At 39.1% G+C, this 27,505-nt stretch overlaps 1 protein-coding gene across 2 annotated transcripts in view; it reads left to right on the top strand.

Annotated features, from left to right (window-relative positions):
* The window catches only part of LOC113629023 (protein unc-13 homolog C-like), a 305,901-nt gene that overhangs the window by 136,538 nt on the left and 141,858 nt on the right, over nucleotides 1-27,505 (top strand). For both annotated transcript variants that reach the window (XM_027123065.1, XM_027123066.1), the window contains 2 exons: nucleotides 3,970-4,219; nucleotides 18,431-18,527. The gene's annotated coding sequence lies outside the window, so the exon portion shown is untranslated. The remainder of the gene's footprint in view (nucleotides 1-3,969; nucleotides 4,220-18,430; nucleotides 18,528-27,505) is intronic.

The raw sequence follows: 27,505 nt of genomic DNA on the forward strand, positions 1-27,505 counted from the left end.
AATTTCAAAGGTACATTTTTTTTCTTTCTCTTTCTTCCTTCCTCCCTCCCCCTTCCTCCCTCTCTTTCTTTCTTTCTCTTTCTTCCTTCCTTTCTTTCTTTCTTTCTCTTTTTCTTTCCTTCTTTCTTTCTCTTTGTTTCTATCTTTCTTTTTCCTTTCCTTCCTTCCTTCCTCCCTCCCTCCCTTCCTCCCTTCCTTCCTTCCTTCCTTCCTTCCTTCCCTCCTTCCTTTCCTCCTTCTTTCCCTCCGTCCTTCCTTCTTTTCCTTCTTTCTTCTAAACAATGAATGTTTATTATATTACAGTTTCTGTGGGTCAGAATTTCAGGAATAACTTAGCTGCTGGGTATTTCTGCCTTAGGGGTTCCTTTGGTGGTTTCATTCAGCATGTCAGAAGGGGCTGTAGTCAGGTCAAAGCTTGAATGTGGCTATAGAAGTTCAGCTTTCATAATAGCTCGTGCACGTGACAGTTGGCAGGAAGTCTCAGTTCCTATCTGGCTGTTGGCAGAAGACCTTAGTTCCTGACCATGTTGGCTTTCTCCTGGGCTGCTTGAGTGTCCTCATGACATGCAGCTAGCTTCTCCCAGAGTGAGCAAGAAAGAGTGGGCAAAGGAAATCTGCAGTACCTTGTGTGACCTAGTCTCTGAAGTTACACAGTTACTTCTGCTCTAGGTACAATTTTTAAGTGATCCATAATTAAATGGAAAGCATTAAAAGCAGAACTTAGTGTGTGCTTTGCTATCATGAAATCAACATTTTGCAAGTATTTCCAAATTGCACTGGGTGGCTTATTCCAAAATATTTGTTCCCCTAGGTATTATTCAGTTACACAGAGCTAGAAACAACAGCTTGCTATTTTAGATGTAATCATGTTTTTGTCCTCAATCATCTTGACAGTTAATCAATTTTACCAATTCATTTGAATGGATACAGAGAGCCAACGACTGGTCACAGTTTTTTAAAAATAGTGAGGTCTAGTGATTGGTTCCCAGTTCCCTGAAATAAAGAGCGAGGTTTTCTAGCAAGCTGAAAATACAATTCAGTGCACACAAGTTTGATTTATGCTTTTTCAAGAATTCCTTTGTTGCTTAAAGCCAGGTGCACTGGCAATAACAAAATTATACAAGAATGGCCCTTTTACTTCATCCTTTTGGTTTCGTCAAGCTTTACTATCAATAAAAAATGACCATTGATCCAGACAGCTTGCTTTTCTCCCATCTGAGACATAAATGAGGCAAATGATCTGGCCCAGCTTATGTCCTGGGACGTGGGAGTTGAATAGTGCCCTCGACGTTTTATTCCTCCTGAAATTACAGCTGGAAGACTTAGAGGAAAACATGATCTTATTGTCTTAATCAATCTGTGAATAAGTTTTGGGGTGTGTGTATGTGAAGTTGTAAGTATATATATGGAAATCAATCGTTTACTCTCCTGTGTTGCTTAATGTCACTAATCCAAGACTTTGAAAAGCTCTTTGCAGAAATGACTGTGTTTTATTGATAAGCATGTGCAGGACTCTAACTCAATGCTGCATTTATATCATTGTGAGTACACATCATTCAAATCAGATACTCAGCAGGTGAAAACTACCCAACAAGCACCTAGGAAATTCTATTAGGAACTGTGGTGTCCTTGCAGGTCAGTGAAGTCATCAAGCTCTGTCACTCTTTCCAGTAGTGACCTATTTTATTAGCAGCGGGTATCCCTCAGACACATGATTCCTGCCACTTTCAGAGATGTAAACAATTTCCATTTTGAAATATGTAACCAGAATGCTGATGATTAGAGTTAAGCAGTACATTTATCAGAACACACACACTGGCTTTGGAGCGTTCGTCTTAAAAACAGACTGATGATCAGTAACCCTGTTGTTATTTCCTCTATGAGTGTATTTGAATTAGAGCAATATTTTTCACACCTCTTTTCTTTACACTGCATAACACATTCTGGAGACCATCAGGGTTAGGATCCTCTTGTATTTCCTTCTGTAGGTTTAAACATTTAAAACACTGACATTATACCCCAGTTTACTGAGGACTTATATATATTGTACTATGCTGGGTACTGGGGGCTCTCAGCTGGGCATAGCCTCAGCACTTTGTTGTGGGTATTGCACACCAGAAAAAGAAGAAAAGAAGACTCTGAATAGGCGTTTCTTTCCTCTGTGTATTGAAGGGCACTCTCAAAAACTGTGTCTTGACTAGCCTGAATTTTTCTGTATAAAAAAGTCATGGTTTGCCTTACAATCTACTTTCAGGTCTAAGAGTTTTCCTTTCCTACTGTTGAGTGCTTAAAACCCTGGGGCAGCTGAGTTTTGTCCTGGCAGCCACGCTGGTGGCTGCTGAAGGTGGGGATCACACTGCCCCAGTGTTTGCCCCCCGATGCAGCTCATTAGACCTTGAGCAGCTGCTCAAGTCTATTAATAGTCACTTAAGCAGCAGGTTGAGGAAGCTGTGCTGCTGTGAGCTAAAGGTGGGGCTGAGAGCTGGGAGTGGGAAAGCACTTGGCTACCAGCACCTGATACATACATTGTGTTAAATTTGGGGACATTTTTTTAAAACAGTCATAGAGGTATTATTTGGTTGTCATATATAGTCAATGGAGTGTGTTTGGCCACAGGTTTAGCCAAAACTGTGATATCAAGGTTAACCATTCATTTCGCTGGCAGCTATTGTAGAGTAAATATTTCGGCAAAGTAGAGTCAATTGTAAAGTTGGTCAAGGAATATCCATCCTTAAATGTATTGAAAAATGACACACACATCTGTCTGTGTTTCTTATACTGGTTGATCTCGGCTTATAGTCGACTGTTCTTTCGTCCTGGAAACATCCTCCTGTTTTCTAAAAAGCTGAGAAAAGTAAATAGAAGTAAGCCAGCAGACCAGATGCAGCTTCAAACCTACAGATTATTCCAGGACTTGAGCTTCTCTAAGGCTTTATTTTAAGATCCAGTACTTTTTTGTGTTTGTTTCAACAGGAGGGTTAGAGGATAGAAAATGCTTTATTGATGGAAAGTGGGAGCTATTACTCCCCCTACCTCCTCTGCTCTGCAAAACTAAAAAAGAAAGCAAGGCCATTCAGTTCCTAGCCAGATCTGTAAAATGCTCATATCAAACGGGAAGGCAGTCTTTCTAAGTGAGAAACAAAACCTTTGGATCATTCTAAGTTATCTACCATTTCCCACTTTGTGTATGTGTCTTTAATTCAGATTTTTGAGGATTTAATTCAAATGGTTTTCCACACATTAAAAAGAAGAAGACCACCTGGGATGAGATCTCAGCATCTCCTCTCTCTAAATAGGGTGTTCTGTTAGTTGTCTTTTGGTGGCTAATTGGGAATTACACTCTGCGCACTGTACTTTTCATGATTCCGAGCACAGCTAACCTCATCTAAACCAGTAATTATTACATTATCTCTGTTATAAAAGAGGCTGCAAACGAGGCTAGCAGAACTGGCCATACGATTGTCTCCTAGGTCATCACTCAGCGATACAGGGAAAATTAGGCTGAGGAAGCGCCAGCATTACAGGCGTCTTCCCCAGATATGAAGCTGCGCCCCGCACAGTTAGTTGTCAGTGCGGTGGTGACGGCCACACCTGGCAGCGGCCACAGTGCATCTCCTGCGAGCAAGGGCTGTGGCTCAGCTCGGAGGAGCTTCTCTGTGCAGCGGCAGCGGCAGCGGCAGAGGGAGCCGAGGCGCTCTGGGTAGAGGAGGCTGGGGCAGCACGGTGGCTGTGCTGCATTCCCCAGAGCAGCGGCCGAGGCAGCGCTTGGGAAGTTCCCAGCACGCACTCAGCCTCGCTGCTCCTGCCCCTCAATTGTTGATGAACCCGGGCGCTCGTCGGCGCACGGGAGACAACCCCTCTGGCTTTCCTAGAGACAGAGATGAGAAACGAGCTGCTGAAGGAATTTGGCAATGAGGAGAGTGAAAGGCAGTTTGGCGCCAGCAGCTAAGTTGTAAAATTGCTTTGCAGGCTGCCCGGGGAGCACGAGAGAATTGACAAGAACAGACACCGTTGCAGCCCACAGGCATGCCTGACTGCACTTGAGTCGGATCGCTAGGACGCAGCCTCCGCTTCAACTATTTGTGGCCGAAAAAAAGGAAAGGAGACTAGAAACGGCATTGCAAGTGGTGTTCCTGAAAGGAAAACACAGGCGCTCCAGAAGGAGGGGAGGAACAGCCCAGCTGGTGTGTGCATTTTTTTTTAAAGGAGAATCCCTCAGGTATGTTCTCTTTTCCCGGTATGCGCTGCCTCATCTGCATGTGATTTTTGTGTCTGTCATTTCTGGTCGATTCTTTTTATCTGCACTTTGAAGAACAACCAGGGGGGTTCTAGTGTAGTAGATGATTTTTAAACGCTCAGCTCTCCTGTGTTTGTAATATGGTTGGTTCTGCTGAGGATCATAGACTTCTCAGGTACTGTTTTATTTTAAATGCAGAATGATAAATGATTGCTCAGTTTGTGCTCAACTTTCGGGGGAAGATCTGCTTAGGAAAAAACAAGGCTGCAATAAAAGGCGAGGACATTTTCTAATCCCTTGGGATTTGGGGGAAAAATTAGAGCTAAACAGAAAAGTTGAGGACTTCTTGGAAGGGGTTAAAAGCCAAGGTGTCATAGACTAGCACTGTTGTCACCCAGGTGTTTTTCCAGCTCAGCATCCAGTCTGGAGCAAATTGAGCTTGACCAATGGTTTTGCATTTCGAGCTGTTGATCAGCCCTTCAAGATGAAGATACTGCAGATTTGCTTTCCAGAGATGAACTGCTTAAATTGTGTACTTGGTTCTGTTTTACAATTGCTCTATCCTGCTGAAGGAGGCAATCTAAAAAAAATCCCTCACTCCAACAGCTTGAGTAAACCCTAACTTCTGCAATTACATCATCGATGTACTTGTATAATAGAGAGAAAGACAGATATGGCAACAGTAGTAATGTTGGCTGCTTTTAGTACCTAGGCTGAGATGACAAAGCTCAAAAGTCACTCTTCCTCATTAGGATTTTCAAGGAAAAAAGGAAAGAGGTGGGTGGGTACCACACATAAAATGAGTTTTCGAAAATACTCTGCATTTCTTTAAAAAACTAAGAATGTAAGTTTATCTCATTTTGAATTAATAATAAATGGAGTGCTTTAAAAATAATCTTCACATCTTTTACACTTCAATACAGTATTTTCAAAGAAGTAGGTGAAATTGGTAGTACATTATACATAAGTGTATTTAAATTCAATGAGCTTTACTAGAAGAGAGAAACGAGAATGATCAGGTTTGCTACTTTTTTTATATATCAAAGTATTTCATAGATTTTTAAGTGTTTTGTTAATACAGAGGGTTCCTGCCAAAGCTCTAGGACACTGATTTTTAATTATTGGTCCTACTTTATTATGATTTAAAAGTACAAATGGAATAGAAATAAATGGGATTTAAATTATAATGTATGCATATTGTAAAGTAAATCACCACCCTGCTCTTTTAAAACTAAAATCTCATTTTTGCCAAATCGTAGCTGTCTGGAGCACTGACTTGGGCCATATAGCAAAATGAGGAAATCAGTTGTTTTGAAATTCCACACGTTACTATAATAACAATATCAAAACATGGTAAGCAACTACCAGCAATTCCTGGGCCAGAAGAGTGATCTGGGAGATGGACAAAAAGTTGAATTTATGTTCATTAGTAAGGTGTGGAAAAAATTGTGTATTTCTTCTGTGTTGACATCTTATAATATGGGGAGCATTATAATATCTGTAGATGAAACACTATAGCAACAATACAACAGTAATTTTACTGAGTCCATTAAATGATTATTTTTTCAAACTAATGAATAAACTAAGATAATTTAAAAGAATATTTGAACTTTTCCTTTACAAAGTTACCTTTTCATACTACAATGGAACTCTTTTGAGAAAGTAATTTTAATAGAATTGTGGACTTGGATTTGAAAATGGATAAGCAGATATGGTTTACTTCCTAGCATCTGATTATTGGTTGTTAGACTATAGAGACTTGGTAACTTCTTCCAGAAATTGTCATTAGCAAGTGATTCAGTAAATCCATGCCCCCATGAAATATGAGGTAAACGTGTTAGATAAGCCTAGAGAATCCACTTTCCATGTGCCTATTATTAACAAAGTAAAGTGTTTCCCTTTCTAGGCCATCTAACCCCTTTCTGTGGTGGCTAGTCTTTGAAGCAATAAAGTAAGTGTGTGATGCACGGACCTACTTGCTTCAAAGCCCATGGAACATTGTAAACAGATGACAACTGTGGTGATTCCCTTTTCAAAGACAGATTATATGAAGTGTGTGTGTGTGTGTGTGTGTGTGTGTGTGTGTGTGTGTGTAAGGGTCAGTGGAGAAGAGAGTAGCCTTTGCGTCTTAGCTGATTTAGGGCAAATCTGTGATTTTGAATATCAGTACATTTTTGGTATGAAAATATCTTTTTCCCAGTACTCCATGCACTTTCATTTCTATTGACCTACTCGGTTAATGCAATTCGTACACCTACTGTGAGTTTTCTGAGGCATTCTGCCACCTGTACATTGTCTTACACTTTTAATACCATCACCTGTTATTCCTTCTTTCCAACCCATTCTCTTCACTATGGAGAAACTTTCTCCAGAATCTTTGAAACGTGAGAATCATCTTCCCACCAGAAAAAAAATTTCAGCCAGAAATTTTGAGGATTGAAAAACACATGCCAAATTTATTTCTAAAACACACTTTTACAGATAGAAAGTCACTTTCTAATGATATTATGGTTTATACCTAATATCAACTTGTTTGATACCATACAATTTAAAACATCATTCAGACAATAATTGTAAAATCAAGGCATTTGTATCTGTTGTTATTATTGCTATTGTTACAAATCCTTCTGGATCTTAAATTTTCTGTGCTTGGATGGCTAAGCTCCAATTCCCTTCTAGCTTAAAAAAAGGGGGGTGGGTTTATTAATAGCCCTCTCAGTCTGTAGCTTTTGAGCAGGCAGAAGACTGAGCTCCCAGTTCCGTAATCTCTATGGAGATAATGATGCCACAGCAGTGCTCGCTCAACTTGTCTTTTAAGGCAGAGTTAGGAGGACAGGTGGTATTCTAGCCTCAATATCAAAAGTCCTCCAGAGGAGAAGTAGAAATGAAGACACACAGTCATTTCTCTTGCTCTTGTGAAAATGATACTAGGGGTATATATGTTTCCTATCTTTTGCATATCCTAGTTATATTGTATAGTTTAGCCTCAGCATATACAAATTACTGTAATGTTGATATGGGAGAATATTTTGTATTATTCTTTCTATATAGAGAATTAAAATATTTGGTGGATATAAATGCTGGTCAGTAAGAAATAAACTCAACATTAAAAATTGTTGAGTCTTTGGTCAATTTTTTTGTCAAAATTGTCAGGATTCTCAAAGTATTAAAAAAAAGTAATCAGAGAAGATGGGTTTCTCTCTAAAATAGTTTCTTGTTTCCCTTAGACTTTTACAAGCTCATCTTTGGTCTGTCTCTATTCCCAATAGACAATCTCCATTGGCCCAATTCCTACATAAACACCTTTTTTTTTTTTCCTGAGCATTCTGGCTCTTGAAAATCTGGGTGCAGCATGTCTTGTTGGTAGACAAAAAGTGTTTTGCATGGAAATATTTTGTTTTATGTATTGTAGAAGTTTGAAATAACCTACTCTAGTATCTTTTCCAGGCTTATTATACCTAAGGGGAAAAAAAAGAAAAAGAAAAAGAAAAGCTGTCAGAAAGGGATGACTATTTTTATCGTACTGACAGGTGGGAAGAATTGATGACTTAGGCACTATCACTGAGGCGTGTTTCTAAGACAGGACACTGTTGACCTGATCCTAGAAAAACTGGGAGAAGAGCAAACGTGATTTGCATCATGTCATTGTGAAGTGGCACATAACTGAGAAAACCTAAACAACTGCTTTGTTTACCAGAACTACTTAGTAAAAATTGCTAATCAGATAAAGATAGAGAATTAATGCACACATTCTAACGAGAGTCCATTGCTTTTTGCTATCTAGGAGAAAATACTGGTATTGGTCAAATCCAATTTCAGCCTCCAGCTGGCTGGGTAAATTCAGGCTGTCATTTCCTAGCTTTGGTTTCCTCATCTGTAATGGAAGACTTATTTGATGCTCCTGAAGACTCAGTTCTCAGACTTAGAAATTGTACAGAAGCTATGTAATGCAAACTCTGTAGGTTTGACTCCATTTGAAATGTAGCTGCAGAATTACTTGATTCTAATTTGCTTCTCCTGAGGCTAGAGGCTTATAAATATCATCTACCTGCCTAAGAAGCTGAAAAAGCGGTACGAATCCTTTTAGGACTTTTAAGAAGTCCGACAGCTTGTTTTCCTTCAAACAATTAGGCAATGATAAGTATTGTCTTATTCATATTCCATGTAACTGCGTATTTTGTATAAGGCCCTGTATTTGTGAGTCATAAAATATTTGCTGCAGCTTTGATAGACGTTGAAATGCTGCCATTTTGTACAAGAAACAAATGGTATTTGGGTACTTAGAACGACTTTGAGTTGTTCATAGAACAGTTTTGTTGAGAGGTTTTAAAAATAAAGTGAGTGTACATACTCTACTTAAACATTTGAATAGATTGACTCTCTCTTTCCAGCTGTCTTCCCTTCTGGATGGGCATACTCATGAGAACATGCTAGAAAGAAGGGGGTTGTGGTGCTCTCTCATGGCTGAAGGGAAAACAGGAGAATTTATGTTTCCTTCTTAATTTCCAAAAAGGTTGATTGGCAGGAGGCAAAATATGTAAATTAATTTCATATATGTAAAAATTAAAATTCAATTCTAGTTACTTCTTAGAAAGCAATCCATAGGATTAGGAGACCATGTTAAATACCTAATCAAGTGTCACAATATTCCTGGACGGTAGGTGAAGAACATTTTTTTCAAATAGTAAATAATGAGACATATAAAGCTTGATGAATAAATACAACAGGTTACAATAAACACAGAACATCAATAGCTGTCTTCCTCCACTTAGCCTTGAGTTGGAGTGTTCTCTTGATCCTCTCTGTCTCGGTGAGCTGAATTTATTTAGTGGCCTGTACTACCTCATTGAGAGGAATTACACTAAGGTGTCCCACCAAAGTCAAGAGATTCACCTCCTCTGCTTTCCCCCAGACAGCTCCTTTTCCTGATTTTTTCCTCAGTCTCTCAGGCTCAAATCTCAAGTCATTGTCACTGCCTTATACTTCCTCATGACCCATATTCAATTACTCATCAAATCTTCTTTTCTCTTCTGTATATCATTTCCAGGCATGTATTCATTCCTTCCCCTATTGTCACCACCTTCAAGTTCTTATCCCTTTATGACCAGAATACTGCTCTAATCTTCCAGTTCTGTCTGTGATAAGCCTCTCCTCTGAGCATCTGTTCTGCATACTACTGCCAGATTCATTGTCCTAAAAAATGCCTTGACCATGGCACATGTCGCTCACTCCCTGCTCAGAAACTTTCAAGGACACCACATTGTATATGAAATGAAGCCTCGACTCCTTAGTGTGGAAAAAAGACACGTTTCCCAAGCACATCCCAGATTGCCTTTTTCAGCTTTACCTTCTGATCCCTGACCCAGTCTCTGCCCCAATTAAACAGATTACTCAGAGTTTCCACATACTGAAATTTTATACAATTCCATATTACTAAATTATTTGCATCATTCATTTACTAATGCATCATATACTTTCTCACGAGATTTCACCTTTGGTCTTGACCTATAGTTTAAACCTATTTTGTTGCATGTAACTTGAAAAAAAGAAATTCCTAGCAAGGCTATAAACACATCAAGTATCTGTAAACTTTGGCAAGTTACTTAAAATTTCTGCATCTTAACTTTTCAACTAGAAAATAATGGCACCATAAAGAGGATTGCTTCATAGAGTTTTCATGAAGATTAAATAAATAATGTAGATTAAATGTCCAAGGAATACTGGCTACTCTTAATTGTAATTATGTTCATCTTGCTCACTAACTTGTATATAAAAGGGGGGTGCTCAGTAAATTTGTTTGCTTTTATATTTAATTTGAATTCTGTAATATCAGTTATTAGAGAAAAAGACTAGTAAGGGAAGGAGAGAGGCTGGTATACAAAGTAGGAAATAACAGCAAAAAAGTAAAGTCAGAAGGGAATATTCAAACCTCTACTGTGACTTAAGATAGTAATTTCTTCAGCAGTTACATTTAGAACAAATTGGAATAGCTTTGGACACCCAAATTTTTTTTGAAATCAAAGGTCCTGAGATTCTCACATTCTTATGTGTGTTTTCCATGGTATCAAGAGGCAGCAAATACTAGTTATTTTCTATATTACAGAAGGTATGGGTTTCATGAAGAGTCTACCACTGTAAAATAGTCCTGAGAACAAGAAGAGAGATTAGCCTATGACCAGTGACCCTGATTTATTCTCACTGTTTAGAGGTGTGAGTTTAGGAGACACTCAGTAACTCTAAGGTAAATGTCAGGATCTAGTACCCGTGCAGCTCATGAGCATAAACACTGAAAGGCAGAAGTGTAGCTTCAAGAGAGGTGCAATACAAACAGTTAAAAACAGGGGAGTTGCCTGCCTGACTTTATCTAGGTCAGAACCTTGTCCCAGTATAAGTCCAGGTCAACTCCCTGTGTTGTGTCTTCCTGTTCTTGATCAGGGGTTCAGAGATTAAGTACTACTTTTTCAGTTTGGTGTTTCTAGTAACAGTACTTTCCTCATTGGCTCTATGCCTCATATCCCCCTTCATTTCCTTTGATCTTAATCTTCCCCTTTTAACTTCAGCTAATAATCTAGGATGCGGTCTACCTCTCTCCTGTTTAGTCCTGTGGTACACCCAACTTGTGTCCACAGTATTGGTCTTTACCATCCTGGCTTCTGCTTTATGGCATCCAGCTCCCAATGGATTCAGCAATAGACACAATTATATAAAAAAGTCCAGGGAATTCCCAGTGGTCTTTTTCAGTTTTCTAGAAGGAATTCTTAGAGTATCTGTTTATTCCAAGATGGGAGGCAGTATGGCTGATTACACACAGCTGTTTTTACTTGTGACATTTCATACTGGAGAAAAATTTCCCCCGAAAGAGTGAATGAAGAGTCTGAGTAAAACCTGCACTGAATTCCTTGATTGATCTTGAAATCTCTAAATTTCTCCATAATGATGGTGACAGGAAGGAATGTCAGTTAGGAGCGGCAAAGTGTGGCCAACTCTAGAATCTATGGAGAGAAAACTTGAGGCTGGCTTTGTAAGTTTTCCTTGAGAGTTACTGGCTTTTATATTACCTTCCTCTTAAGACCCTTGACACTATAAGCCTGGATTAATTTCTCTCGTAGTCAGTTCTAGTTGTCTGCCCTTCCGGCCCTACCCACAAGCTAATATTTACTGATTTTTGTGTTTGGAATATAAAGCTTTCTTCTGTGAAAATGGAAAAGTTGTCTCTTAGAAAGCAGAAATTTTTAAAGGTCTACAAGATGTGACACAAATTTCAAATGTCAAATGTAATTAGAATTATAAGACTCTAGATATGGTTTTAAAAAAGCTATAGGAGTACCAAGAGAGTACTTGTCAAAGTACTTAAAAGTTCTGGTTGCCTATTTTAAAATTATTTCTCAGTTAATCCACATATTGTCTCCCTTTTCTTTGTGAACTCCAGCTCTTAGTTCAGTTATCTAAAATGGCTTGAGGACAGATGATTTACTGTAGTGCTTAATATCAGTTGAAAATGGACCAAAAAAGAAAGACTGTTCATATTTTCTTGCAAAAGATGTGTTACTGTATGTCTGTGAATATTAATGAGTGACAAAACCAAGCAATCTGTAATCTAATGGAGAGATACTGTGACCCCTTTTTCATCGAGAGTTCAAACGCTAGCGAACAATTAACTAATTTGTTGCAGTTTCTTTAGAACCAGGATAGATATAATAGATACTTATAGGTGATAATACTAGTTAAACATTAAGATATCTTATGTTTGCAATATTGTACAAAATGATAAATGTGCAAAATGGTATATATTCATTGTGATGGCATGGAAGATTCTCAAGCCTTCCCCTTAGCACTTTCTATATTATAAGATGTTAATTTATGCTTATCATAATTGGCCTTTATTTAATACATTTTAATTATTTGAAATTGTTGAGTTTGTCATTTTCTATTTAGTTAAATAGCACAGTGACGAGAGATGGCTGTCTGGATAACTAGGATCCTAGTTATTTGGTTTGGGAGGTAGTTGAAATGACCTTTGGAATGTAAGTTAACCCCTTTGTGGATTGATTATTAACACCGAGGGAACTATTATGTCCCAAGATCAGAGACTTAGATCTCAATACATTATCTTTGTGAGGAAAAAAATTGGTCATAAAGAGAGAGAGAAAAGAAATTACTGTTATGCAAAATCCATCTCTTTTCCCAGAAAAGCCATTGAAAGCCAGCATTCTCGTGAAGGGCAACTAGAACATTAACTCCATGCCTGAGAGACAGTACACTTTTCATATTTCTGAGTACCAGCAGGTTTATCTTAATTACACTTTACTTAGATTACTACTGAAATTAGTCTGTGTGTCCTGAGGCCTCAGCAGGTGGCTCTGGAAAAAGGTGGGGCAGGAGTGTCACAGACAACAGGAGAAAGTCAAGCTTGGGTTCGAAATATGTCCACAAAATGCACATTTCAGAAATCCCAGCACACCAAGGTGACTGTGTTTACATTTTCTCTTCTTGCTATATGCCTTAGGCCGCCTGAGGGACAGCTCTTGTATCTTCCTGATTGAGAGATGTATATCCTGCCTCTTGAGCGGCTGCCTTTGTCCTAATTAGACAAGCTATACAACATTTGTAGTCTAGGGGATTCCTTCTGGGTTAATTACAGAGCTGTGAGCAGCTTTTGCAGAAATGAAGCAAGGTGAGTTTCAGACAAGATGTGTCTGTGTGGTTTTAATGTGTAGTGACCTGTGCAGAGGACGGACGACTTGGCTTTTCTGAACCCTCTCTCCCTCACCATCTAGTCAGGTCTGAATTTCAAGTGCTTTTCTTTTCTATTCTTCACAGGACTGTGAGCTCCTTGAGTGCAAGGCTTGTGCCATTTTTATCCTCACTGCAAAACTGGTAGAATGCTTACATATATTATTTGCAGAGGAAAGAAAGACCTAGTAAGTGAAAATGGTTCTGATGTGATACGATACAGCAATTTCCTGCGTTTGAGATTATTAACAATAAAAGATAATGGCTAAAAGAGTTTTTCTTGGTATCTCCTCTCAGAAAGAGGGGATGATATAGGTTATGATTATTGATCAGAGAGAATATTCCAGGCAGAGTGAATGTTGTGGGTCAAGAGGAAATAACAAAGTAATGAGGGGAGGACAGCAAGCTGGTTTTGCTGCTATTTAAGAAGGCTTTGGGCAGTTTGGTAGGCTCTACAGAAGGAATGTGAAAATGGTAAGTAGAGGACCTGCCATCAAAAGCTCTTACATCTATTGGGAGAGGGAAACTTAAACCCAAATTATTATACAAAGAGCGAATTAAGGGTGGGCTGCCAAAGTGGCGAATGTGAATGCAGGCTAAGTATGAATTACAGGTGGAAGGAATGAATTGTAAGACTCCCCATTGCAACAGTAACGGTCTGATGAGGAAATGAAAGTACATTCTATTCAAGCAAAAGGTTAAGAGATATGTTGGCAGAGAATATATGGTGAGGACTGGGGCTGTGGGGAGGTCTGAATTTCATGGAGTAGGCATCAAGGAGTCACTTTTTGGGTGGAAGTGGGTTGGAAAGAAAATACTATTGTTTATTGCTTGCTTAATTAATTCTCCCTGTTTATTCTGATCTTACAGAGGCCAGAGACTGTTGGTGTTTTCCCCACCATTGTGCACCCCAACTTAGTGCAGGTCACAACACATAGCTAGTGTTCAATAAATATTTGTTGGGTGAATGAATAAAGGGCTGATATCTTCACATTGTTAGTATTTTTAAAAATTTTGACTTCAAATCTAAATTTCTCAATAGATTCCTCTTGAATATATCTTTTACTTTTTCATCTTCACTAGTAGTCTATTCTGTGTAAAACACCATGCAAGTACTGGGGTTAAAAAGAATTGTCCTTCAAAGAAGAGGCTTGAAGCCTTATTATGGAGAGAAGACACAGGCAGGTACCATGCTTGGTGTGAGTAGAACATTAGACGATAAACTGAGCTGTTTCTTAATGTCAGCATATTGTTCAGTAGTTTGGAATCTGGTGAATAAGTAACTTCCCTCAAAATTGTGATCAGATATTTCTCACCTGAACACTATGGTTCAGTTTGCATTTATCAATGAAGGCAAGGTTACGCAACCTCAATTACAGTCTTGGAAAACTGTCAACAAATTCTGATTAACAACTACTGCTTAATTGTTAAAAAATATTAGGTAATCTTTCTGGTTCCTGCCTGAAATAATAGCCTGATAAGAAATTCAAGGATAAAAATACAAAAATAAATAATTAATTAATCATTAGTCCATACAATTCCTAAAGATAGCAGGGCAGGGCAATAGTCTTAAATTAAAACTGTAATTCCTCATGTTTCACGTATTTTGCCATTAAATTTATAGATTTCTTCTTTGGCAAACAGGATTTGTGCTTTGTTTATTATGCAATATAAAACCTGTTTTCTTTTTCTTTCTTTTTTTTTTTAACTGTTGAATACAAACACAACCCAAATACAAACTAGAGGGAGGATTATTTCTGACTATGTGTTCAGATATTCCTTAATTTATGCACCATATAGGTTTTCAAAGTATCTGCAAGCTAATATCAACGTTAAATTCTCTAGAGAACTAGCTTTTTGTCTTCTGGAAAATTGTGCTAAATATCTTTGTAAAGCAAGTATCAATCCATTGATTTACTTGCTTTTTAAGTATTAACTTGCTTATATTGATGCATAACTGGACCTTGTTTTGACAACAATGACAGCATGGTCACTCTGTCCTCTGTTTTTAAAAGGAGCTGTCCTAGGTATAGACATGTAATACTGTAATACCCCTGCATCTCCAGTTTGGTGGAGATCTCTGGAACTGTCATGATACGGAAATCAGGGAAAGAATCGGGCTAAAATGTCTAAGACCATATTCACGATTCTTTCTGATTATGAGCACTATCCCTAGCAGGGTAATGACGTAGGGATTACTTAATTGGGGAAGAACACGTAAAGGGAGAACAGACCAGCTTGTCCAGAAGGTAAACAAGCCATGACAACTCTGAGTCTCTCTGCCTCCTCACCTTAACCCAATTCTCCTTCCTTTCCGCCTCCCTTCCTCCCTTCCTTCTTCCTTCCATTCTTTTCTTTTTCTAAATTCTTTTTGTCCATCTCTCTATTAAAACATGCCTGTTTTGTGTCTCATTTCCTTAGTTATTTGGAATGTTTTAAATTATTACAAACATGTAGATAATTATTTCATGTATCCACAGAATCATCTATGAAAGCGAGACCATGAATAAAGAATAAATAAAAAATGATAGAGCTTTCAGGAGAACGCAACAAAAGATTAGGAAGTTTAATTGCAGAGCAGGAGGACAGGGGACTGCTTTGCCGTCTGCTGGCCATGAAATTGGTGACAGAACCCTAGCTTCAATTGGGATATTCATATTTGTTTATAAGGGGTTTATTGGAGGCATACCTAAGTGTTATGTAATAAAATTTGAGTCTTTTATTTTTAAAACTTTTCAGTAATGATATATGTACATATCTTTCTTACCTCATACCCTCTTGCAAAAATTGTAAGTTTTCTTTATAGTTTTCTTTTTATTGTGTAAATGATTTAAGGTGAACATGTAGACAATGAAAAAAATAGTTTAAAGAAGAATAAACTAGGTGTGTTAGAAGTAACAAAGGACTTTTTATTTATTTGGTAAGATTTCAGGGCCATGAAGTTCTTTTGTTTGGAAAAATGGAAACAAAAAACAATACAATCCTTATCTTTCTACCCCCAGGATACTGATGCTTTAATTGTGAGTCTAAAATTCTTCCAAGCATCCAAGAAAAGTACATAAGTTAGGTTGCATCAGTTAGTAACATCTATAGTCATCAGATTCTTTCCCAAAAGTTGTGGTAGATCAGCTAAGACCTGGGTAATTGCCTACTTGAGGTCTCGAGAGAGTGGGGCAGAAAAGGTGAACAAAGATGAGGCTAAGTTGTTGGGAACCGAAAATGTACACTTCACAACTTTGTATATTTAGGGCTAGGCATTTCTGGGCCCCTCAGTTCCAAGGCTCAGACCATCTGGCTGAGAGCTCTATCAGATGCTAGGAAACCTTTCATTTAGAATAGTGTTCCATATTTGGACTCAGCTAGGACATGAAGAATCTATCTTAGAGATGCAATTTCTAATAAAGACCCATCACGAATTAATTTCTTAACTTCTGTACAATATATCAATACAATGCCTTTTCAGTAGAATATTTACTACATCTATATTTAGTATGTTCAGTAGTATATTTAAATGGATAATCAGGCAGTTTAAATTCAAATTATGTTCTCCCTGACGTAAGTATTACTTTTTATATTTTGCCAATTATCTATATAAAAAAGTTATATAATGTGAAGGCTTTGGAATTTCATATTCTGTATTCAGATGTAGGCACTACCACTTTCTAGAATTGTGGTGTTAGGCAAGGTACTGAATTACGGCAAGCCATGGTTTCCTCCTCTCTATAGCAGGAATAGTATAGTACATTTTTTAGAGGATTGTTTCCATGATTTAATGAGATAACTTTTAAAATACTCAGCGTAGTGCCTGGAACAGAGCAAGCAAATATTAAATGGCAACTACTATTATTAATATTTGTTACCCATGAGCTGTCTCTGCTACTTACGATATATTGTGACAATAAAGAAAATATATTTTATAGACCTGGAGTCACATAATCTGAAGATCAAAACTAGGGCATATTTAGGGACAATGTGGAAGCCTGTGAACTGGTGTCTGTGCCAATCCAGGAACCAAGACTCCCTTCAGCTGAGGGCCATTCCAGGGGTTGACTCAGGGGATGTGTACCTTGGTCCTGAAGGTATCACACTCTAGCATCCATTATAGTCTGCCCTGTGTGCCTCTCAGACACTCTTGCTTCATATGTCAAGTTAACCATCTGGGATAGCTTGCTGGTCTATTATCCCGGGGAAACTTACATGAACAAAGTTATTAGAATGAGCTAGAGCCCTAGTAATCGCAACTGCCCTGAAGACCACAATCCATCATCTTCCTCCTACACCTCACATTTTAGGTGTCTCCTACCAATGGCTAGCACTTCTGCTGGTCTAGCTGGCTTACCTCCTGGGGTGACCCAGATTATCATCCCTGAATGATCTGAGACCTCAGTCATCTTGCCATTCTTATCCATTTACCATCAAATCTGGCAGGCGATTGTGAAGAGTTTCCTCAGTGGCTTTTCTGGATGCCAGATGTGTTCCTCCTTGTTTACATAATGTAATTTTGGCCCTACATTCTCCTAATGATCAGAGTCAATTCCTCCTGCCATAAGTTTAAAGAGACCGAATGGAAACCATATTTTAAAACTTCATAGTTCTTTCACTGTGTGTCCTAATAGAAGCAGTCCCACTCTTGGAGTCAGATGCTCTATAATCAGAGAAACCTAAGTTGTAGGAATGGGAAGTACAAATATTCCAACTGGGACACTGAGAGTGATAATAAGCAGGGCCACTTCTTGGTTTCCAGACCCATGTATTCTATCTACTGGGGGCACAATACCGTGTGATGGTCATGGATTTAGAATATATACTGTATTCTGTAGTATGGTACCCACTCCATGAGGGTATCATTCTTAAGCTGGTACTTCAAATGTGTTTTCAAAGGCTATTATTATTAAAATTATTAGGCTGGAAGTTTCTGGGTTTTGATGTGGTATGTCATAGAACTAGTGGAATCCATGGTAAGGAGCACACTGCTGCACAACCACTGCTCTAAAGTAGTCCCCTTGGTCGAAAATGAAATTATGTGGGTGAGAAAGGCAAATTTATATCTGGAATTGTGTTGATTCCAGTGAGTGCAGCACTGCCCTTTCCAGAGTAGAAGTTCAATGTAATCAATCGCTACCAAGTGACTAGTCGATATTCTTGAAAGACGTTGTATCAGGTACTCAGCATTGATCTCTCTTGCTGGAGGGTTGGGCATTCATCAGCAGTAATACCAAGCTCAGCCTTGGTGAGTAGGAGCCCATGCTGTTGAGCCCATGCATAATCTCTATCTCAACCACATTTGGTCAAATCATTGTTTACTTGCTTATTTATTGCTACTTCCATGGTGAATACTCTCTGGTGGCCATAACATGCAACTCAAAAAATTTCACACTTTGAGCTCTTCCCCTCAGATCCACCCACATGCCTCTTCTGTAGGTTTCTTTGAACCTGATCTTCCAATTTTTCTTCTTGCAGGGTCCTGTGAAATCAGGCAAGCAATTCACCACTGCTCACGAGTCCACGTATATTCTTACCATGGACCACTTCTCTTTCCAACAAAGTGGATGATCAGGTAACCTACCCCAAATTCTACCTGTTGGGAGGATTTTCCCTCACTGCTGTCTTTCAGTGCCATGTTGAGTGGGATAGTGTAGCAGTAGTCCATTTTCGTGGACTATCCACATACTGAGATACCCACATACTAGACAACCTGTCCATGCACTAAGTTCAGATATTTTTTTCTTCTTCCCTTAGCCACTAACAAGGGATATCTTCCAACAGGGAAGTAAACACACTCGCACACTCACACATACATATACTCACACACTGAGGGAGAGACACTGGTGAATAGTAGTGAATGTCCAAAGTCTATGTCATTGCAGCTTACTTGTGCCCTGTGACCCTGGTCCTGTCTGATAATCCCAGACATGCCATTTCCATTTTTCAGTGGATTGCTATTGGGTTCACCCAATCTTATGATTTGGTGAGTGAGACAGAACTCAGCTCATGTTAGGTAGTTCTGGCAGCATGGTTAAGTGATGCCACATGCTCAAGTGCTCCATACATATTTGGACCCAGTTGCAGATTGAGAAGTTTTAAAAAATAGTATATAGGTCTCCTCTGCAGAGGTCATGACCTTTCTCCAGAATCCAGGGGTCAACATTATCCTGTTGGGGTTCATCATAAATTCCACAAGGTAAGTTTTTCACCATGGATGTCTCTTTTCATAGGGTCTGAACTATGTCAGTCTTCATATAGCATATGAGTCAGAGTAGTATTTTCAAGTATGGATTATATTACTTCCAGAACCAGAAGAGACTACCACATTTTGGATGTGAGAGGCATTGATTTATTTTTTCCTTTGGAAGGAATAGCAGGGTATCCTCTAGACTACTTCTGAAAACTACACTGGTTTGAGCCATGATAAGGTTAATCTATCTTTGGAACTCATGTGTTTTATCAAGGCCTTCTTGTTCAACTTCTTGTTACGTTTTGCTCACTAGATCCAATTAACAGGATATCATCAATGTAGTGGACCAATGTAACGTTCAGAATACGCAGATGATCTAGGTCCTGGTACATGGTGAGAAAATGGCGGTACATGGTGGTTCATCATGGGAAAACACAGCCTAGGGACAGGATTGTACATGCTTGTGTGCCCCACCTGAATTTGAACTGCATCTGAACCATTTTCCTTTTAAGGATAGAAAAGAATAAATTTGCTGGTTCAATGACCATATACCATGTATCAGAGGCTATGTTGATCTACTCGAGTAAAGATACCACATCTGCACACCAGCTGCAACTGGCATGATTACTTTTTGAATTTGCGGTAGTTCACTGTCATCCACTAGGATCTATCTGGGTTTTGTAGGGGCAAATCTAGTGAACTAAATGAGATGAGTTTAATATAGATAGGATGGAGACAGCCATCACTTAAATCTTTAAGGGTAATACTAAACTTTGCATTCCCCAAGATGTGATAATGTTTTTTATTTACTCGCCTTCCCCACTATGATAGATCTAATCCCACAGGCCCAGGAATCAATGCGGAGGTTCTGCCAGCTACCATATGTGTTCATTCCATTTATGCATAAGACTGAAGGAATTATCACTGGGTGAGTCCAGGGATCCAGTGGACACACTGAGATTCATAGCTGAGCTAAGTACATTTAGTACCTGCTCTCATATGCTCCTACTCTGAAAGAGGGTTCACTTCGCTTAGTATCGATGCCGACTCAGACTGTGTCTCACAGTCCTCAAAGTGTCTGGATATTCTCTTTTCCCCAGTGTGTGGTTATACAAGTAAGGCCCTTTGTTGGAGGTCTATGGGAATCATTACCATATTCATTTGTCATAGTAGTGGGGTCCACACCTCATGGAGACCTGGCCTCTCCTTCAGTCACTGGGTTCTGGATTTGAGTATTGGCTCTGGTCCAGAAACTAGGCAAGAGATTTATCTTCTTACTGGGGAAGCTGTCCTCAATTCTCTAATCACATATCCATAATTTTTTTCTTGTGTAAATTAAAGAGTATCTGTGGAGGGGTGTGCATCTATCTTGCCTCTAGGAACTGCATTCTCTTAATCATCTCCATGGTTCTCTCTGAGTTGCCTCATGGCTGCCACCCCACAATTGCAGTTTATTATGATAGTTTCACCCACTTTGTTTTTGATAGTTCGGTGCTACTACCTCACCTAAATTGTTTGGGGATCCTATTATTGCTATTGTCATTTGAGCCTAGTTCTGTAACATCTCTGGCCTATAGAAGATAGTCATCACTGAGATACTCAATGATGCCATTGGGAAACTCACCACTGCATTACTTATCTCATTGAAAAATGATGTGTTTGCCCATGGAAAATTTTTTGGCTGGTCAGTTCCTTGGCTTTATATAGTATATCTACTCTAGTACACCCACTTCTTTGAGACTTACAAACCCTTTTTCTACTGTGTGCTATACTATTTCTACTTGGTATAGACCATAACATTTTCCAAGCCTCCAAGAATCACTGTAAAGTTGTGTTAATACTGTCTCCCATGATCTTTGCCAGGTGTTAAATTCAATATCATAGAAGATTGCTTCAATAGCAGTAAATTCTTCCCTATCTAACTTTATATGCTTCCACATGGATCTAGTACTCACAGAATCCAGTTCATAAGTACTCTGTCAGTTCCTATATGTTCCTATTGGTGTGTATATGTTGGTGAGGTCCTTCAGTTTCTTCAACATATTGTCTTTTTGCTCCCTTAACAGAGTCCAGTTTTATTCAGCTGGATTATGTTATGACTCTTCCCTAGTTATCTGTCTGGAGGTCCATGGGAGTGTTTTTGGTAGATCTTGATGGAGAGCGCACAGATTTTCTTGCAGTCTTTAAGCAAGGGTGGAGCACTAGCCACTAACAGGGGGAAGAGGCCACTTTTGCAGTCTCAGAGGATCCAGGGGAATCTGAGGATTAAAAAGTTTCAAGTGAATCAACCCAGATGTCCCCAGCAAATGACTCATAGTCCCATTTTTTCCCAATTAAGGCCCCAACCTTGGCACAGCCAACTTGCCTAAATTGAGAATTAAACATTCTCTGGATCTCTGCCACGCTTATGATTAATTCCTGGGTCTGATGCTCAGCTTTTTTCTGCATCTGCTGCAGGAGGTGAGAATTTCTTTATCTGGTGACATGGATGTCTGCTGTCTTTACATTTAGCCTTAAATTGTTGACTTATCACTCTAAGCCTTTCAGTGTCTTTCTCTACTGCATTAAGAGGCCCCAGCAACAGCTATTCTATTTCACAGTGCTAATCACTTCCTCTCCTCAACCTCTAAAATACTTTAAGATGTTGTACATACAAGTTCATCTCCTTCCACTGGTATCACACCCTAGTCTACCACTAGTGAATATTTTAACAACTGTCCTGCTACACAGTACACCGTTGGCTATCAGTTTTCTACCTGGCATCAGTGACTGGGCCCTCATTGCCAGTCCAACAGAGAGGATTCAGGTAAAATATCTCATTTTAGAGCTACTTCCTCCATACTCCCTTCATACCAACTTTTTTTTTTTTTTTTTTTGGCGGTACGCGGGCCTCTCACTGTTGTGGCTTCTCCCATTGCGGAGCACAGGCTCTGGACGCGCAGGCTCAGTGTCCATGGCTCATGGGCCCAGCCGCTCCACGGCATGTGGGATCTTCCCAGACTGGGGCACGAACCCGTGTCCCCTGCATCGGCAGGAGGACTCTCAACCACTGCACCACCAGGGAAGCCCCATACCAACTTTTTAGTCAGGTTTTCTGGGAAACAGACTATGAAACAGAGATATATGTGCAGAGCTTCTTTTGGGAGAAGCTGAGCCACAATGCATTTGCAACAGAGGCCTCAGCCAGTCCTACAGGAACTTCTGATCCTAGGATGGCCTCTGTGTTAAAGCGAGAGGGCTAGGCATTTGGGTGCCCATGTCAGTTAGTCACTGCATGTGGGCTGACCCAGAGGAGGGGCAATAACCCCTTGGCCTCTGCCATTCTCGGAAAGTGACTCAGCTCCGTGCCTTTGTCATTTGGGTGAATGAGTGACTTTGTCCTGGAGAGGGTGTTTGTGTGGCATACCACAGCTCTACCATACCTTTCCTTTAATCCTGAGGGTAGACTTGGATGGGAGGTTGGAATGCAAATATTATAGTCGAGATTACTTTGATTTTAATATCAAGGACATACAGAAAGTGTATGTGCTCTGGGAAACCCCTTCTGTGTTCTTCATTTTTTCTGTGACACAGCAATTTACCCAGAAGGCTTTCTCACTACTAATTTTTTAAAAATTATTTTTAGATTATATTTTTAAATGTATTAAAAGTTAGCAGATTGTGGTTCCTTGTTGTCAGAGATCACTTCTCTAATTTCCTACATCATTGCTCTGAGTCTCTTCTTTCTAGCTGTCATCAAGTCCTAAGGAAAGGGTCTGGGCTGAGTCAGGGGGCCAGGCAAACACAGGTACAACCAGAGACTGAATCTTAGTGTAATTTTATGGGAGGGAGGAAAGGCTTACCTTCATTTGTGAACAGGGGCTTTTGAAAACTTGAATTTCGATAGACATTGTATATTGTACGTCTGTGGTTATTTGAGATATAAAAATTTTTGTATTGCCTTCTTAATTTCTTCCTATTTTCTTATCTCAATTATACCAGCACCTAGACTTGTCATAGATCAAGTTAACAACTGCTTCTCTGGTGATTACTTATTCCCAGATGTTCTTTGAAGTAAGAGCTGGCCAATGCTAAGCATGTTTTAATTTTAAACTGAAGAGACTTTCCATGTATAATTTAGTGTTCCATGATAAAAAATATAAGAAATTTTTAAAGAAGTGAACTTGTTATGTTGAATTCTTTATTGGGGGCATGTATTGCTTATCATTATATAGAATGTGCTCTATTTTTGCTGGAGAAGTTAAAAGATGTCTTGCTTTTAGGCAGTTTGAAATAATTTATTTATAGATTTACTTTAAATATACCCTGTGATAGAGGAAAAGGATGAAATTGCCCCTCTTTTTAATGGAACACTAATTTTAATTTACTTATAATTGCCACACCCATTTTGCTTACATGCTCTGAAGCATAAGTAATTGACTTTCACCCAAAAGTTAGAATCAAATGAAGTTCCATTGAATGAGGAGAATTGCACTGAATCTAATACTCTCAAAGGGGAAGGGAGGGAGGATGCTAATTATGTAAGCATCTAATTTTTGCTCTGTTGGCAGGCTGTATGACATTCATTAGAATTTAAAATTCTCACTTTTACTACAGAATAAGGACACATCTAGAGTTACGTACAATCAGCGAGGTGAGAAGAACAGCTAGGAAGTCATATCAGTAGTTAAGTGTAAAAGTCTGTGGTGAGGATTAAGTGAATATATGTTCTTTAATATATACTTTTTTTTAACATCTTTATTGGAGTATAATTGCTTTACAGTGGTGTGTTAGTTTCTGCTGTATAACAAAGTGAATCAGCTATACATATACATATATCCCCATATCTCCTCTCTCTTGCGTCTTCCTCCCACCCTCCCTATCCCACCCCTCTAGGTGGTCACAAAGCACTGAGCTGATCTCCCTGTGCTATGCGGCTGCTTCCCCTCTAGCTGTCTATTTTACATTTGGGAGTATATATAAGTCCATGCTGCTATCTCACTTTGTCCCAGCTTACCCTTCTTTAACATATTCTTTAGAGTACAGTGTTCTTTAGAGTACAGTGAGGGGAAATTTTAGTACCTCCATAAAAATGTTTAATTTTTTGTGGATTTTTATTTTATAAAGAAAGGCAAAGACCTCAGATGAACATGGGTGAGGGCCTGAACTCAGGCAGTAGCTCCTGGAATGGAAAGGAAGTGTGGATAATGAGAGAAATAGTCAAGTTTAGGACCAGAAGATTTAGAACCAGTTAGAAGTTTGGGGCAAATAAATAGAGGAAGCAAAGGTGAACCTGGAGTTCTAGTCTGTACACCTAAGAGAATGTTGGTTTTGCTAATTAGTACTGTACAAAAAAATTTAGAGAACTTTGTAGTTTATGGATGAAGATGAATTTGAATATGTTGACTATTGAATTTAAATATTGAATTTGAGATGTTAATAGTCATTCAGACCAAACTGATCAACCAACAAACAGGAATTAATGCAAAGAACAGAAGCTAGATGCAGACATACTAATTTGGTAGTTAGAAGAGAGGGGAATAAAAGAAGTCTGAAAAGAGGAAGAGAGACCAGCGAAGGACCTTGTTAGGGCCTCTTTGTAAAGAAGAACACACACTTATTTACGCTAGTGTCTCACAATCCCTTAGACAAGACTCATAATGGCCCCAGACACAGGCCTAAAGAGCAATCAGAAACACAGGATCTGCTCCTTCTGTGGCCCTGTGGTCTCTTATCTCTGCTTTTGATGACCTGTCTGCATGCTTTTTGTTGTTGTTCTGAAAGTATGTTTTCACTGCTCAGTTTTTCCAAAGATCAAAGGTTGATTGGTCAGGTCACAACGTTATATCACTTCCTTGTTGAAATGCCTGAAAAGATCTGACAAAATCTCCATGTTCCAACTCCCAGTTCCCAAGATAGAAAAGCTAATTGGCCCAGTTTCCATCATGTAACCACTCTGGTCAAAATAACTGTATCCAGAGAGAGGCTGTATTGTCGTGGAGGTAGAAAGAAAGGCTGAGTGGTTACTGGTTTCAGATGCAGCAGAGAGGTTAGGGAAGATTAAGGTTTTGTACCAATATGCCCAATTAAAGAGAAATTTTAATAGAGTTCTGGGGCCAGAACTGGACAGCAAGAGGCTGAAGATGACCAACTCATGAGGAAGTAAACAGCAGGACTCCTGTGAGGTAGATGAAAGGTACAGTAGCCTGAGGAGGTAACAACATTGAAGGAAAGCTGCCTTTTGTTTTCCGTTTACAATAGGGTAGAATATAAACATGCTTATTGCTTCGGTTGGATAGACCCAGTAGAGAGAAAGAGGTTTAAGATACAAGCAAGGGAATGGACTTGAGGGTATGGGGAGGGGGAAGGGTAAGCTGTGACAAAGCGAGAGAGTGGCATGGGCATATATACACTACCAAACGTAAGGTAGATAGCTAGTGGGAAGCAGCCGCATAGCACAGGGAGATCAGCTCGGTGCTTTGTGACCACCTAGAGGGATGGGATAGGGAGGGTGGAGGGAGGGAGACGCAAGAGGGAAGAGATATGGGAACATTTGTATATGTATAACGGATTCACTTTGTTATAAAGCGGAAACTAACACACCATTGTAAAGCAATTATACTCCAATAAAGATGTAAAAAAAAAAATACAAGCAAGGGAAGAGATAGTTGCTGGAGCATGATTCTAGAGGTGGTGAGAGATGATTCAATCAAGAGCACAGGAGGAGATATGACTTTTGGAAGGAAGACATCCTTGTATCATAGGATGTTCAGTGAACATTCAGCGCTGAAATAAATCTCTCTCTGAATACTTATCGTAGTTGTTCCAACTGGGTGGCGTTAAATCTCTGGATAACTTAGATCTGTTCTTAGTCATGGAGGCATTTCTGTGTCAGCTAGATTTCCAAGCAGGTGTGAGAGTTGAAGTCTGGCCTTTGTGATGAGACTGGATGTCAAAAGAACCTTTTATTCCCTAAACAGGATGTCTTTCTGTTTAGACTTTTATGTCTTTGAGTGCACAGCCCAACTGATTTTTCAGTACTGCATGGTCTAACTGGGGCAACCAAAAAAGTCCTGATTTTCATACCAAAATCAATTAAACCAGTTTCCACCTTTCCAGAAAATTGATTCTCGAGTGCTACTTCCATTATCAAAGTACATGCTATATTTTAATTTATTTTTATTTATTTATATAATTTTTTACTGGAATGAGATTTAGAAACAGTAAAATACATAGATTTCAAGTTGATAACGTGGAGAATTTTAAAAAATGAACACACCTACTATCCCAATTAAGATAGAGAGCATTTGTATCACCCCCAAAAGTTTTCTCATGTCTCTTTGAAGTCAATCCCCGCCCTTCATAGGCAACAAATTTTCAGTTTCTGTTGTCATAGATTAGTCTTGCTTTGACCTTAATATAAAAGGAATCGGAGAGTATTTACTCTTTTCTGTCTGGCTTCTTTGCTCAACACGTTTTGAGATTCACGTGTAATAGTGTTTCATTCTGGTTTTATTGCTGATTAGTGCTCCACTATTTTATTTTTTAAAATTTTATTTCTTTATTTATCGGCTGTGTTGGGTCTTCATCGCTGTGCGCGGGCTTTCTCTAGTTGCAGCGAGCGGGGTCTCCTCTTGGTTGCGGTGCATGGTCTTCTCATTGCAGTGGCTTCTCTTGTTGCAGAGCACAGGCTCTAGGCACGTGGGCTTCAATAGTTGTGGCTCGCGGGCTCTAGAGCGCAGGCTCAGTAGTTGTGACGCATGGGCTTAGTTGCTCCGTGGCATGTAGCATCTTCCCGGACCAGGGCTCGAAGCCATGCCCCTGCACTGGCAGACAGAACTCTTAAACACTGCACGACCAGGGAAGTCCTACTATTTTAAAATACTGTAATTTGTGTACCCTTTCTCCTCCTAATGGATATTTTCCCACCTTTTGGCTATTATTAATAAGGCTGCATAGAAATTCTTATACGTTTGTTTGAGAAAATATGTCTTAATTTCTCTTGGGTAAATACATAGGAATGCAGTTGCTGGGCCGTAGTGTAAGTGTAGGTTTAATTCTATAAGAAAACTGCTAAAGTTTTTAAAGTGGTTATATTCTTTAACATTGTCCTGTTTAATGCATAAAAATTGTAGTTGGCTCTACATACTCTCCAGAATGTGGTATGTAACCCAGCTTTTAAAATTTTATCCATTTTCATCTGTATGAAATGCTATATCATTTTGGTTTTTAATTTGTATTTCCTGATAATTAAGGCTATAGAATACATTTCCATGCACCTCCTGGTTAGTTAGAAATCAGTCTGAAATTGTCACTGACTACTAACCCATTGTATTGCTTTTAAGGATATGCTCTTGCTATTACAGTGAATTTTTTGGACA

The sequence above is a fragment of the Aethalodelphis obliquidens genome, unplaced genomic scaffold, assembly GCF_003676395.1.
Source record: "Aethalodelphis obliquidens isolate GAN/ISIS:26980383/991018 unplaced genomic scaffold, ASM367639v1 scaffold26, whole genome shotgun sequence".
Taxonomy (NCBI): Eukaryota; Metazoa; Chordata; class Mammalia; order Artiodactyla; family Delphinidae; genus Aethalodelphis; species Aethalodelphis obliquidens.